Source organism: Strix aluco, chromosome 24, assembly GCF_031877795.1.
Source record: "Strix aluco isolate bStrAlu1 chromosome 24, bStrAlu1.hap1, whole genome shotgun sequence".
NCBI classification, from domain to species: domain Eukaryota; kingdom Metazoa; phylum Chordata; class Aves; order Strigiformes; family Strigidae; genus Strix; species Strix aluco.
The window spans coordinates 47,099-59,693 of record NC_133954.1 but is presented as its reverse complement, the minus strand read 5'-3'; positions in this window follow the sequence as shown (position 1 = coordinate 59,693).

Genomic DNA, 12,595 nt, shown 5'->3' with positions numbered 1-12,595 from the left:
CAATGTGAACACTTCTGCTTCCCAGGCACAGAGAAGGTGCTAGCAGGGAATTCTCTGCCTGCCTTTCCCCAGTGCTCTGCAAGCTCTCCAGGACAACATAGAATCTGGGGCTCTGTGCTTTCTTTCCTTCTGAACAAGTGTTACTGTTTTCTGCACAAAAGCGATTCTTGCGAAGCAATGTGAACAGGCACAGAGAAGGTGCTATCAGGGAATTCTCTGCCTGCCTTTCCCCAGTGCTCTGCAAGCTCTCCAGGACAACATAAAATCTGGGGCTCTGTGCTTTCTTTCGTTCTGAACAAGTGTTAGTGTTTTCTGCACAAAAGCGATTCTGCGAAACAATGTGAACACTTCTGCTTCCCAGGCACAGAGAAGGTGCTAGCAGGGAATTCTCTGCCTGCCTTTCCCCAGTGCTCTGCAAGCTCTCCAGGACAACATAGAATCTGGGGCTCTGTGCTTTCTTTCGTTCTGAACAAGTGTTACTGTTTTCTGCACAAAAGCGATTCTGTGAAGCAATGTGAACACTTCTGCTTCCCAGGCACAGAGAAGGTGCTAGCAAGGAATTCTCTGCCTGCCTTTCCCCAGTGCTCTGCAAGCTCTCCAGGACAACATAAAATCTGGGGCTCTGTGCTTTCTTTCGTTCTGAACAAGTGTTACTGTTTTCTGCACAAAAGCGATTCTGCGAAGCAATGTGAACAGGCACAGAGAAGGTGCTAGCAGGGAATTCTCTGCCTGCCTTTCCCCAGTGCTCTGCAAGCTCTCCAGGACAACATAAAATCTGGGGCTCTGTGCTTTCTTTCCTTCTGAACAAGTGTTAGTGTTTTCTGCACAAAAGCGATTCTTGCGAAGCAATGTGAACACTTCTGCTTCCCAGGCACAGAGAAGGTGCTAGCAGGGAATTCTCTGCCTGCCTTTCCCCAGTGCTCTGCAAGCTCTCCAGGACAACATAGAATCTGGGGCTCTGTGCTTTCTTTCGTTCTGAACAAGTGTTACTGTTTTCTGCACAAAAGCGATTCTGCGAAGCAATGTGAACACCTCTGCTTCCCAGGCACAGAGAAGGTGCTAGCAGGGAATTCTCTGCCTGCCTTTCCCCAGTGCTCTGCAAGCTCTCCAGGACAACATAGAATCTGGGGCTCTGTGCTTTCTTTCCTTCTGAACAAGTGTTACTGTTTTCTGCACAAAAGCGATTCTTGCGAAGCAATGTGAACAGGCACAGAGAAGGTGCTATCAGGGAATTCTCTGCCTGCCTAAGTGCTCTGCAAGCTCTCCAGGACAACATAAAATCTGGGGCTCTGTGCTTTCTTTCATTCTGAACAAGTGTTAGTGTTTTCTGCACAAAAGCGATTCTGCGAAACAATGTGAACACTTCTGCTTCCCAGGCACAGAGAAGGTGCTAGCAGGGAATTCTCTGCCTGCCTTTCCCCAGTGCTCTGCAAGCTCTCCAGGACAACATAAAATCTGGGGCTCTGTGCTTTCTTTCCTTCTGAACAAGTGTTACTGTTTTCTGCACAAAAGCGATTCTGCGAAGCAATGTGAACACTTCTGCTTCCCAGGCACAGAGAAGGTGCTAGCAGGGAATTCTCTGCCTGCCTTTCCCCAGTGCTCTGCAAGCTCTCCAGGACAACATAGAATCTGGGGCTCTGTGCTTTCTTTCCTTCTGAACAAGTGTTACTGTTTTCTGCACAAAAGCGATTCTTGCGAAGCAATGTGAACACTTCTGCTTCCCAGGCACAGAGAAGGTGCTAGCAGGGAATTCTCTGCCTGCCTTTCCCCAGTGCTCTGCAAGCTCTCCAGGACAACATAGAATCTGGGGCTCTGTGCTTTCTTTCCTTCTGAACAAGTGTTACAGTTTTCTGCACAAAAGCGATTCTTGCGAAGCAATGTGAACACTTCTGCTTCCCAGGCACAGAGAAGGTGCTAGCAGGGAATTCTCTGCCTGCCTTTCCCCAGTGCTCTGCAAGCTCTCCAGGACAACAGCAAATCTGGGGCTCTGTGCTTTCTTTCGTTCTGAACAAGTGTTACTGTTTTCTGCACAAAAGCGATTCTGCGAAGCAATGTGAACACTTCTGCTTGCCAGGCACAGAGAAGGTGCTAGCAAGGAATTCTCTGCCTGCCTTTCCCCAGTGCTCTGCAAGCTCTCCAGGACAACATAAAATCTGGGGCTCTGTGCTTTCTTTCGTTCTGAACAAGTGTTACTGTTTTCTGCACAAAAGCGATTCTTGCGAAGCAATGTGAACAGGCACAGAGAAGGTGCTAGCAGGGAATTCTCTGCCTGCCTTTCCCCAGTGCTCTGCAAGCTCTCCAGGACAACATAAAATCTGGGGCTCTGTGCTTTCTTTCCTTCTGAACAAGTGTTAGTGTTTTCTGCACAAAAGCGATTCTTGCGAAGCAATGTGAACACTTCTGCTTCCCAGGCACAGAGAAGGTTCTAGCAGGGAATTCTCTGCCTGCCTTTCCCCAGTGCTCTGCAAGCTCTCCAGGACAACGTAGAATCTGGGGCTCTCTGCTTTCTTTCGTTCTGAACAAGTGTTACTGTTTTCTGCACAAAAGCGATTCTGCGAAGCAATGTGAACACCTCTGCTTCCCAGGCACAGAGAAGGTGCTAGCAAGGAATTCTCTGCCTGCCTTTCCCCAGTGCTCTGCAAGCTCTCCAGGACAACATAGAATCTGGGGCTCTGTGCTTTCTTTCCTTCTGAACAAGTGTTACTGTTTTCTGCACAAAAGCGATTCTTGCGAAGCAATGTGAACAGGCACAGAGAAGGTGCTATCAGGGAATTCTCTGCCTGCCTTTCCCCAGTGCTCTGCAAGCTCTCCAGGACAACATAAAATCTGGGGCTCTGTGCTTTCTTTCATTCTGAACAAGTGTTAGTGTTTTCTGCACAAAAGCGATTCTGAGAAACAATGTGAACACTTCTGCTTCCCAGGCACAGAGAAGGTGCTAGCAGGGAATTCTCTGCCTGCCTTTCCCCAGTGCTCTGCAAGCTCTCCAGGACAACATAAAATCTGGGGCTCTGTGCTTTATTTCATTCTGAACAAGTGTTAGTGTTTTCTGCACAAAAGCGATTCTTGCGAAGCAATGTGAACACTTCTGCTTCCCAGGCACAGAGAAGGTGCTAGCAGGGAATTCTCTGCCTGCCTTTCCCCAGTGCTCTGCAAGCTCTCCAGGACAACATAGAATCTGGGGCTCTGTGCTTTCTTTCCTTCTGAACAAGTGTTACTGTTTTCTGCACAAAAGCGATTCTTGCGAAGCAATGTGAACACTTCTGCTTCCCAGGCACAGAGAAGGTGCTAGCAGGGAATTCTCTGCCTGCCTTTCCCCAGTGCTCTGCAAGCTCTCCAGGACAACATAAAATCTGGGGCTCTGTGCTTTCTTTCGTTCTGAACAAGTGTTACTGTTTTCTGCACAAAAGCGATTCTGCGAAGCAATGTGAACACTTCTGCTTCCCAGGCACAGAGAAAGTGCTAGCAGGGAATTCTCTGCCTGCCTTTCCCCAGTGCTCTGCAAGCTCTCCAGGACAACATAGAATCTCGGGCTCTGTGCTTTCTTTCGTTCTGAACAAGTGTTACTGTTTTCTGCACAAAAGCGATTCTTGCGAAGCAATGTGAACACTTCTGCTTCCCAGGCACAGAGAAGGTGCTAGCAGGGAATTCTCTGCCTGCCTTTCCCCAGTGATCTGCCAGCTCTCCAGGACAACATAGAATCTCGGGCTCTGTGCTTTCTTTCGTTCTGAACAAGTGTTACTGTTTTCTGCACAAAAGCGATTCTGCGAAGCAATGTGAACACTGCTGCTTCCCAGGCACAGAGAAGGTGCTAGCAAGGAATTCTCTGCCTGCCTTTCCCCAGTGCTCTGCAAGCTCTCCAGGACAACATAGAATCTGGGGCTCTGTGCTTTCTTTCCTTCTGAACAAGTGTTAGTGTTTTCTGCACAAAAGCGATTCTTGCGAAGCAATGTGAACAGGCACAGAGAAGGTGCTAGCAGGGAATTCTCTGCCTGCCTTTCCCCAGTGCTCTGCAAGCTCTCCAGGACAACATAGAATCTGGGGCTCTGTGCTTTCTTTCCTTCTGAACAAGTGTTACTGTTTTCTGCACAAAAGCGATTCTGCGAAGCAATGTGAACACTTCTGCTTCCCAGGCACAGAGAAGGTGCTAGCAGGGAATTCTCTGCCTGCCTTTCCCCAGTGCTCTGCAAGCTCTCCAGGACAACATAGAATCTGGGGCTCTGTGCTTTCTTTCCTTCTGAACAAGTGTTAGTGTTTTCTGCACAAAAGCGATTCTTGCGAAGCAATGTGAACACTTCTGCTTCCCAGGCACAGAGAAGGTGCTAGCAAGGAATTCTCTGCCTGCCTTTCCTCAGTGCTCTGCAAGCTCTCCAGGACAATATAGAATCTGGGGCTCTGTGCTTTCTTTCCTTCTGAACAAGTGTTACTGTTTTCTGCACAAAAGCGATTCTTGCGAAGCAATGTGAACAGGCACAGAGAAGGTGCTATCAGGGAATTCTCTGCCTGCCTTTCCCCAGTGCTCTGCAAGCTCTCCAGGACAACATAAAATCTGGGGCTCTGTGCTTTCTTTCCTTCTGAACAAGTGTTACTGTTTTCTGCACAAAAGCGATTCTTGCGAAGCAATGTGAACACTTCTGCTTCCCAGGCACAGAGAAGGTGCTAGCAGGGAATTCTCTGCCTGCCTTTCCCCAGTGCTCTGCAAGCTGTCCAGGAGAACAGCAAATCTGGGGCTCTGTGCTTTCTTTCGTTCTGAACAAGTGTTACTGTTTTCTGCACAAAAGCGATTCTTGCGAAGCAATGTGAACACTTCTGCTTCCCAGGCACAGAGAAGGTGCTAGCAGGGAATTCTCTGCCTGCCTTTCCCCAGTGCTCTGCAAGCTCTCCAGGACAACATAAAATCTGGGGCTCTGTGCTTTCTTTCCTTCTGAACAAGTGTTACTGTTTTCTGCACAAAAGCGATTCTGCGAAGCAATGTGAACAGGCACAGAGAAGGTGCTAGCAGGGAATTCTCTGCCTGCCTTTCCCCAGTGCTCTGCAAGCTCTCCAGGACAACATAAAATCTGGGGCTCTGTGCTTTCTTTCCTTCTGAACAAGTGTTAGTGTTTTCTGCACAAAAGCGATTCTTGCGAAGCAATGTGAACACTTCTGCTTCCCAGGCACAGAGAAGGTGCTAGCAGGGAATTCTCTGCCTGCCTTTCCCCAGTGCTCTGCAAGCTCTCCAGGACAACATAAAATCTGGGGCTCTGTGCTTTCTTTCCTTCTGAACAAGTGTTAGTGTTTTCTGCACAAAAGCGATTCTTGCGAAGCAATGTGAACACTTCTGCTTCCCAGGCACAGAGAAGGTTCTAGCAGGGAATTCTCTGCCTGCCTTTCCCCAGTGCTCTGCAAGCTCTCCAGGACAACATAGAATCTGGGGCTCTGTGCTTTCTTTCGTTCTGAACAAGTGTTACTGTTTTCTGCACAAAAGCGATTCTGCGAAGCAATGTGAACACTTCTGCTTCCCAGGCACAGAGAAGGTGCTAGCAAGGAATTCTCTGCCTGCCTTTCCCCAGTGCTCTGCAAGCTCTCCAGGACAACAGCAAATCTGGGGCTCTGTGCTTTCTTTCGTTCTGAACAAGTGTTACTGTTTTCTGCACAAAAGCGATTCTGCGAAGCAATGTGAACTGGCACAGAGAAGGTGCTAGCAGGGAATTCTCTGCCTGCCTTTCCCCAGTGCTCTGCAAGCTCTCCAGGACAACATAAAATCTGGGGCTCTGTGCTTTCTTTCCTTCTGAACAAGTGTTAGTGTTTTCTGCACAAAAGCGATTCTTGCGAAGCAATGTGAACACTTCTGCTTCCCAGGCACAGAGAAGGTGCTAGCAGGGAATTCTCTGCCTGCCTTTCCCCAGTGCTCTGCAAGCTCTCCAGGACAACATAGAATCTGGGGCTCTCTGCTTTCTTTCGTTCTGAACAAGTGTTACTGTTTTCTGCACAAAAGCGATTCTTGCGAAGCAATGTGAACACTTCTGCTTCCCAGGCACAGAGAAGGTGCTAGCAGGGAATTCTCTGCCTGCCTTTCCCCAGTGCTCTGCAAGCTCTCCAGGACAACATAGAATCTGGGGCTCTGTGTTTTCTTTCGTTCTGAACAAGTGTTACTGTTTTCTGCACAAAAGCGATTCTGCGAAGCAATGTGAACACTTCTGCTTCCCAGGCACAGAGAAGGTGCTAGCAAGGAATTCTCTGCCTGCCTTTCCCCAGTGCTCTGCAAGCTCTCCAGGACAACATAGAATCTGGGGCTCTGTGCTTTCTTTCCTTCTGAACAAGTGTTACTGTTTTCTGCACAAAAGCGATTCTTGCGAAGCAATGTGAACAGGCACAGAGAAGGTGCTATCAGGGAATTCTCTGCCTGCCTTTCCCCAGTGCTCTGCAAGCTCTCCAGGACAACATAGAATCTGGGGCTCTGTGCTTTCTTTCGTTCTGAACAAGTGTTACTGTTTTCTGCACAAAAGCGATTCTGCGAAGCAATGTGAACACTTCTGCTTCCCAGGCACAGAGAAGGTGCTAGCAAGGAATTCTCTGCCTGCCTTTCCCCAGTGCTCTGCAAGCTCTCCAGGACAACATAAAATCTGGGGCTCTGTGCTTTCTTTCGTTCTGAACAAGTGTTACTGTTTTCGGCACAAAAGCGATTCTGCGAAGCAATGTGAACAGGCACAGAGAAGGTGCTATCAGGGAATTCTCTGCCTGCCTTTCCCCAGTGCTCTGCAAGCTCTCCAGGACAACATAAAATCTGGGGCTCTGTGCTTTCTTTCGTTCTGAACAAGTGTTAGTGTTTTCTGCACAAAAGCGATTCTTGCGAAGCAATGTGAACACTTCTGCTTCCCAGGCACAGAGAAGGTGCTAGCAGGGAATTCTCTGCCTGCCTTTCCCCAGTGCTCTGCAAGCTCTCCAGGACAACATAGAATCTGGGGCTCTCTGCTTTCTTTCGTTCTGAACAAGTGTTACTGTTTTCTGCACAAAAGCGATTCTTGCGAAGCAATGTGAACAGGCACAGAGAAGGTGCTATCAGGGAATTCTCTGCCTGCCTTTCCCCAGTGCTCTGCAAGCTCTCCAGGACAACATAAAATCTGGGGCTCTGTGCTTTCTTTCATTCTGAACAAGTGTTAGTGTTTTCTGCACAAAAGCGATTCTGCGAAACAATGTGAACACTTCTGCTTCCCAGGCACAGAGAAGGTGCTAGCAGGGAATTCTCTGCCTGCCTTTCCCCAGTGCTCTGCAAGCTCTCCAGGACAACATAAAATCTGGGGCTCTGTGCTTTCTTTCGTTCTGAACAAGTGTTACTGTTTTCTGCACAAAAGCGATTCTGCGAAGCAATGTGAACACTTCTGCTTCCCAGGCACAGAGAAGGTGCTAGCAGGGAATTCTCTGCCTGCCTTTCCCCAGTGCTCTGCAAGCTCTCCAGGACAACATAGAATCTGGGGCTCTGTGCTTTCTTTCCTTCTGAACAAGTGTTACTGTTTTCTGCACAAAAGCGATTCTTGCGAAGCAATGTGAACAGGCACAGAGAAGGTGCTATCAGGGAATTCTCTGCCTGCCTTTCCCCAGTGCTCTGCAAGCTCTCCAGGACAACATAAAATCTGGGGCTCTGTGCTTTCTTTCATTCTGAACAAGTGTTAGTGTTTTCTGCACAAAAGCGATTCTGAGAAACAATGTGAACACTTCTGCTTCCCAGGCACAGAGAAGGTGCTAGCAGGGAATTCTCTGCCTGCCTTTCCCCAGTGCTCTGCAAGCTCTCCAGGACAACATAAAATCTGGGGCTCTGTGCTTTATTTCATTCTGAACAAGTGTTAGTGTTTTCTGCACAAAAGCGATTCTTGCGAAGCAATGTGAACACTTCTGCTTCCCAGGCACAGAGAAGGTGCTAGCAGGGAATTCTCTGCCTGCCTTTCCCCAGTGCTCTGCAAGCTCTCCAGGACAACATAGAATCTGGGGCTCTGTGCTTTCTTTCCTTCTGAACAAGTGTTACTGTTTTCTGCACAAAAGCGATTCTTGCGAAGCAATGTGAACACTTCTGCTTCCCAGGCACAGAGAAGGTGCTAGCAGGGAATTCTCTGCCTGCCTTTCCCCAGTGCTCTGCAAGCTCTCCAGGACAACATAAAATCTGGGGCTCTGTGCTTTCTTTCGTTCTGAACAAGTGTTACTGTTTTCTGCACAAAAGCGATTCTGCGAAGCAATGTGAACACTTCTGCTTCCCAGGCACAGAGAAAGTGCTAGCAGGGAATTCTCTGCCTGCCTTTCCCCAGTGCTCTGCAAGCTCTCCAGGACAACATAGAATCTCGGGCTCTGTGCTTTCTTTCGTTCTGAACAAGTGTTACTGTTTTCTGCACAAAAGCGATTCTTGCGAAGCAATGTGAACACTTCTGCTTCCCAGGCACAGAGAAGGTGCTAGCAGGGAATTCTCTGCCTGCCTTTCCCCAGTGATCTGCCAGCTCTCCAGGACAACATAGAATCTCGGGCTCTGTGCTTTCTTTCGTTCTGAACAAGTGTTACTGTTTTCTGCACAAAAGCGATTCTGCGAAGCAATGTGAACACTGCTGCTTCCCAGGCACAGAGAAGGTGCTAGCAAGGAATTCTCTGCCTGCCTTTCCCCAGTGCTCTGCAAGCTCTCCAGGACAACATAGAATCTGGGGCTCTGTGCTTTCTTTCCTTCTGAACAAGTGTTAGTGTTTTCTGCACAAAAGCGATTCTTGCGAAGCAATGTGAACAGGCACAGAGAAGGTGCTAGCAGGGAATTCTCTGCCTGCCTTTCCCCAGTGCTCTGCAAGCTCTCCAGGACAACATAGAATCTGGGGCTCTGTGCTTTCTTTCCTTCTGAACAAGTGTTACTGTTTTCTGCACAAAAGCGATTCTGCGAAGCAATGTGAACACTTCTGCTTCCCAGGCACAGAGAAGGTGCTAGCAGGGAATTCTCTGCCTGCCTTTCCCCAGTGCTCTGCAAGCTCTCCAGGACAACATAGAATCTGGGGCTCTGTGCTTTCTTTCCTTCTGAACAAGTGTTAGTGTTTTCTGCACAAAAGCGATTCTTGCGAAGCAATGTGAACACTTCTGCTTCCCAGGCACAGAGAAGGTGCTAGCAAGGAATTCTCTGCCTGCCTTTCCTCAGTGCTCTGCAAGCTCTCCAGGACAATATAGAATCTGGGGCTCTGTGCTTTCTTTCCTTCTGAACAAGTGTTACTGTTTTCTGCACAAAAGCGATTCTTGCGAAGCAATGTGAACAGGCACAGAGAAGGTGCTATCAGGGAATTCTCTGCCTGCCTTTCCCCAGTGCTCTGCAAGCTCTCCAGGACAACATAAAATCTGGGGCTCTGTGCTTTCTTTCCTTCTGAACAAGTGTTACTGTTTTCTGCACAAAAGCGATTCTTGCGAAGCAATGTGAACACTTCTGCTTCCCAGGCACAGAGAAGGTGCTAGCAGGGAATTCTCTGCCTGCCTTTCCCCAGTGCTCTGCAAGCTGTCCAGGAGAACAGCAAATCTGGGGCTCTGTGCTTTCTTTCGTTCTGAACAAGTGTTACTGTTTTCTGCACAAAAGCGATTCTTGCGAAGCAATGTGAACACTTCTGCTTCCCAGGCACAGAGAAGGTGCTAGCAGGGAATTCTCTGCCTGCCTTTCCCCAGTGCTCTGCAAGCTCTCCAGGACAACATAAAATCTGGGGCTCTGTGCTTTCTTTCCTTCTGAACAAGTGTTACTGTTTTCTGCACAAAAGCGATTCTGCGAAGCAATGTGAACAGGCACAGAGAAGGTGCTAGCAGGGAATTCTCTGCCTGCCTTTCCCCAGTGCTCTGCAAGCTCTCCAGGACAACATAAAATCTGGGGCTCTGTGCTTTCTTTCCTTCTGAACAAGTGTTAGTGTTTTCTGCACAAAAGCGATTCTTGCGAAGCAATGTGAACACTTCTGCTTCCCAGGCACAGAGAAGGTGCTAGCAGGGAATTCTCTGCCTGCCTTTCCCCAGTGCTCTGCAAGCTCTCCAGGACAACATAAAATCTGGGGCTCTGTGCTTTCTTTCCTTCTGAACAAGTGTTAGTGTTTTCTGCACAAAAGCGATTCTTGCGAAGCAATGTGAACACTTCTGCTTCCCAGGCACAGAGAAGGTTCTAGCAGGGAATTCTCTGCCTGCCTTTCCCCAGTGCTCTGCAAGCTCTCCAGGACAACATAGAATCTGGGGCTCTGTGCTTTCTTTCGTTCTGAACAAGTGTTACTGTTTTCTGCACAAAAGCGATTCTGCGAAGCAATGTGAACACTTCTGCTTCCCAGGCACAGAGAAGGTGCTAGCAAGGAATTCTCTGCCTGCCTTTCCCCAGTGCTCTGCAAGCTCTCCAGGACAACAGCAAATCTGGGGCTCTGTGCTTTCTTTCGTTCTGAACAAGTGTTACTGTTTTCTGCACAAAAGCGATTCTGCGAAGCAATGTGAACTGGCACAGAGAAGGTGCTAGCAGGGAATTCTCTGCCTGCCTTTCCCCAGTGCTCTGCAAGCTCTCCAGGACAACATAAAATCTGGGGCTCTGTGCTTTCTTTCCTTCTGAACAAGTGTTAGTGTTTTCTGCACAAAAGCGATTCTTGCGAAGCAATGTGAACACTTCTGCTTCCCAGGCACAGAGAAGGTGCTAGCAGGGAATTCTCTGCCTGCCTTTCCCCAGTGCTCTGCAAGCTCTCCAGGACAACATAGAATCTGGGGCTCTCTGCTTTCTTTCGTTCTGAACAAGTGTTACTGTTTTCTGCACAAAAGCGATTCTTGCGAAGCAATGTGAACACTTCTGCTTCCCAGGCACAGAGAAGGTGCTAGCAGGGAATTCTCTGCCTGCCTTTCCCCAGTGCTCTGCAAGCTCTCCAGGACAACATAGAATCTGGGGCTCTGTGTTTTCTTTCGTTCTGAACAAGTGTTACTGTTTTCTGCACAAAAGCGATTCTGCGAAGCAATGTGAACACTTCTGCTTCCCAGGCACAGAGAAGGTGCTAGCAAGGAATTCTCTGCCTGCCTTTCCCCAGTGCTCTGCAAGCTCTCCAGGACAACATAGAATCTGGGGCTCTGTGCTTTCTTTCCTTCTGAACAAGTGTTACTGTTTTCTGCACAAAAGCGATTCTTGCGAAGCAATGTGAACAGGCACAGAGAAGGTGCTATCAGGGAATTCTCTGCCTGCCTTTCCCCAGTGCTCTGCAAGCTCTCCAGGACAACATAGAATCTGGGGCTCTGTGCTTTCTTTCGTTCTGAACAAGTGTTACTGTTTTCTGCACAAAAGCGATTCTGCGAAGCAATGTGAACACTTCTGCTTCCCAGGCACAGAGAAGGTGCTAGCAAGGAATTCTCTGCCTGCCTTTCCCCAGTGCTCTGCAAGCTCTCCAGGACAACATAAAATCTGGGGCTCTGTGCTTTCTTTCGTTCTGAACAAGTGTTACTGTTTTCGGCACAAAAGCGATTCTGCGAAGCAATGTGAACAGGCACAGAGAAGGTGCTATCAGGGAATTCTCTGCCTGCCTTTCCCCAGTGCTCTGCAAGCTCTCCAGGACAACATAAAATCTGGGGCTCTGTGCTTTCTTTCGTTCTGAACAAGTGTTAGTGTTTTCTGCACAAAAGCGATTCTTGCGAAGCAATGTGAACACTTCTGCTTCCCAGGCACAGAGAAGGTGCTAGCAGGGAATTCTCTGCCTGCCTTTCCCCAGTGCTCTGCAAGCTCTCCAGGACAACATAGAATCTGGGGCTCTCTGCTTTCTTTCGTTCTGAACAAGTGTTACTGTTTTCTGCACAAAAGCGATTCTTGCGAAGCAATGTGAACAGGCACAGAGAAGGTGCTATCAGGGAATTCTCTGCCTGCCTTTCCCCAGTGCTCTGCAAGCTCTCCAGGACAACATAAAATCTGGGGCTCTGTGCTTTCTTTCATTCTGAACAAGTGTTAGTGTTTTCTGCACAAAAGCGATTCTGCGAAACAATGTGAACACTTCTGCTTCCCAGGCACAGAGAAGGTGCTAGCAGGGAATTCTCTGCCTGCCTTTCCCCAGTGCTCTGCAAGCTCTCCAGGACAACATAAAATCTGGGGCTCTGTGCTTTCTTTCGTTCTGAACAAGTGTTACTGTTTTCTGCACAAAAGCGATTCTGCGAAGCAATGTGAACACTTCTGCTTCCCAGGCACAGAGAAGGTGCTAGCAGGGAATTCTCTGCCTGCCTTTCCCCAGTGCTCTGCAAGCTCTCCAGGACAACATAGAATCTGGGGCTCTGTGCTTTCTTTCCTTCTGAACAAGTGTTAGTGTTTTCTGCACAAAAGCGATTCTTGCGAAGCAATGTGAACACTTCTGCTTCCCAGGCACAGAGAAGGTGCTAGCAGGGAATTCTCTGCCTGCCTTTCCCCAGTGCTCTGCAAGCTCTCCAGGACAACATAGAATCTGGGGCTCTGTGCTTTCTTTCCTTCTGAACAAGTGTTACTGTTTTCTGCACAAAAGCGATTCTTGCGAAGCAATGTGAACAGGCACAGAGAAGGTGCTATCAGGGAATTCTCTGCCTGCCTTTCCCCAGTGCTCTGCAAGCTCTCCAGGACAACATAGAATCTGGGGCTCTGTGCTTTCTTTCGTTC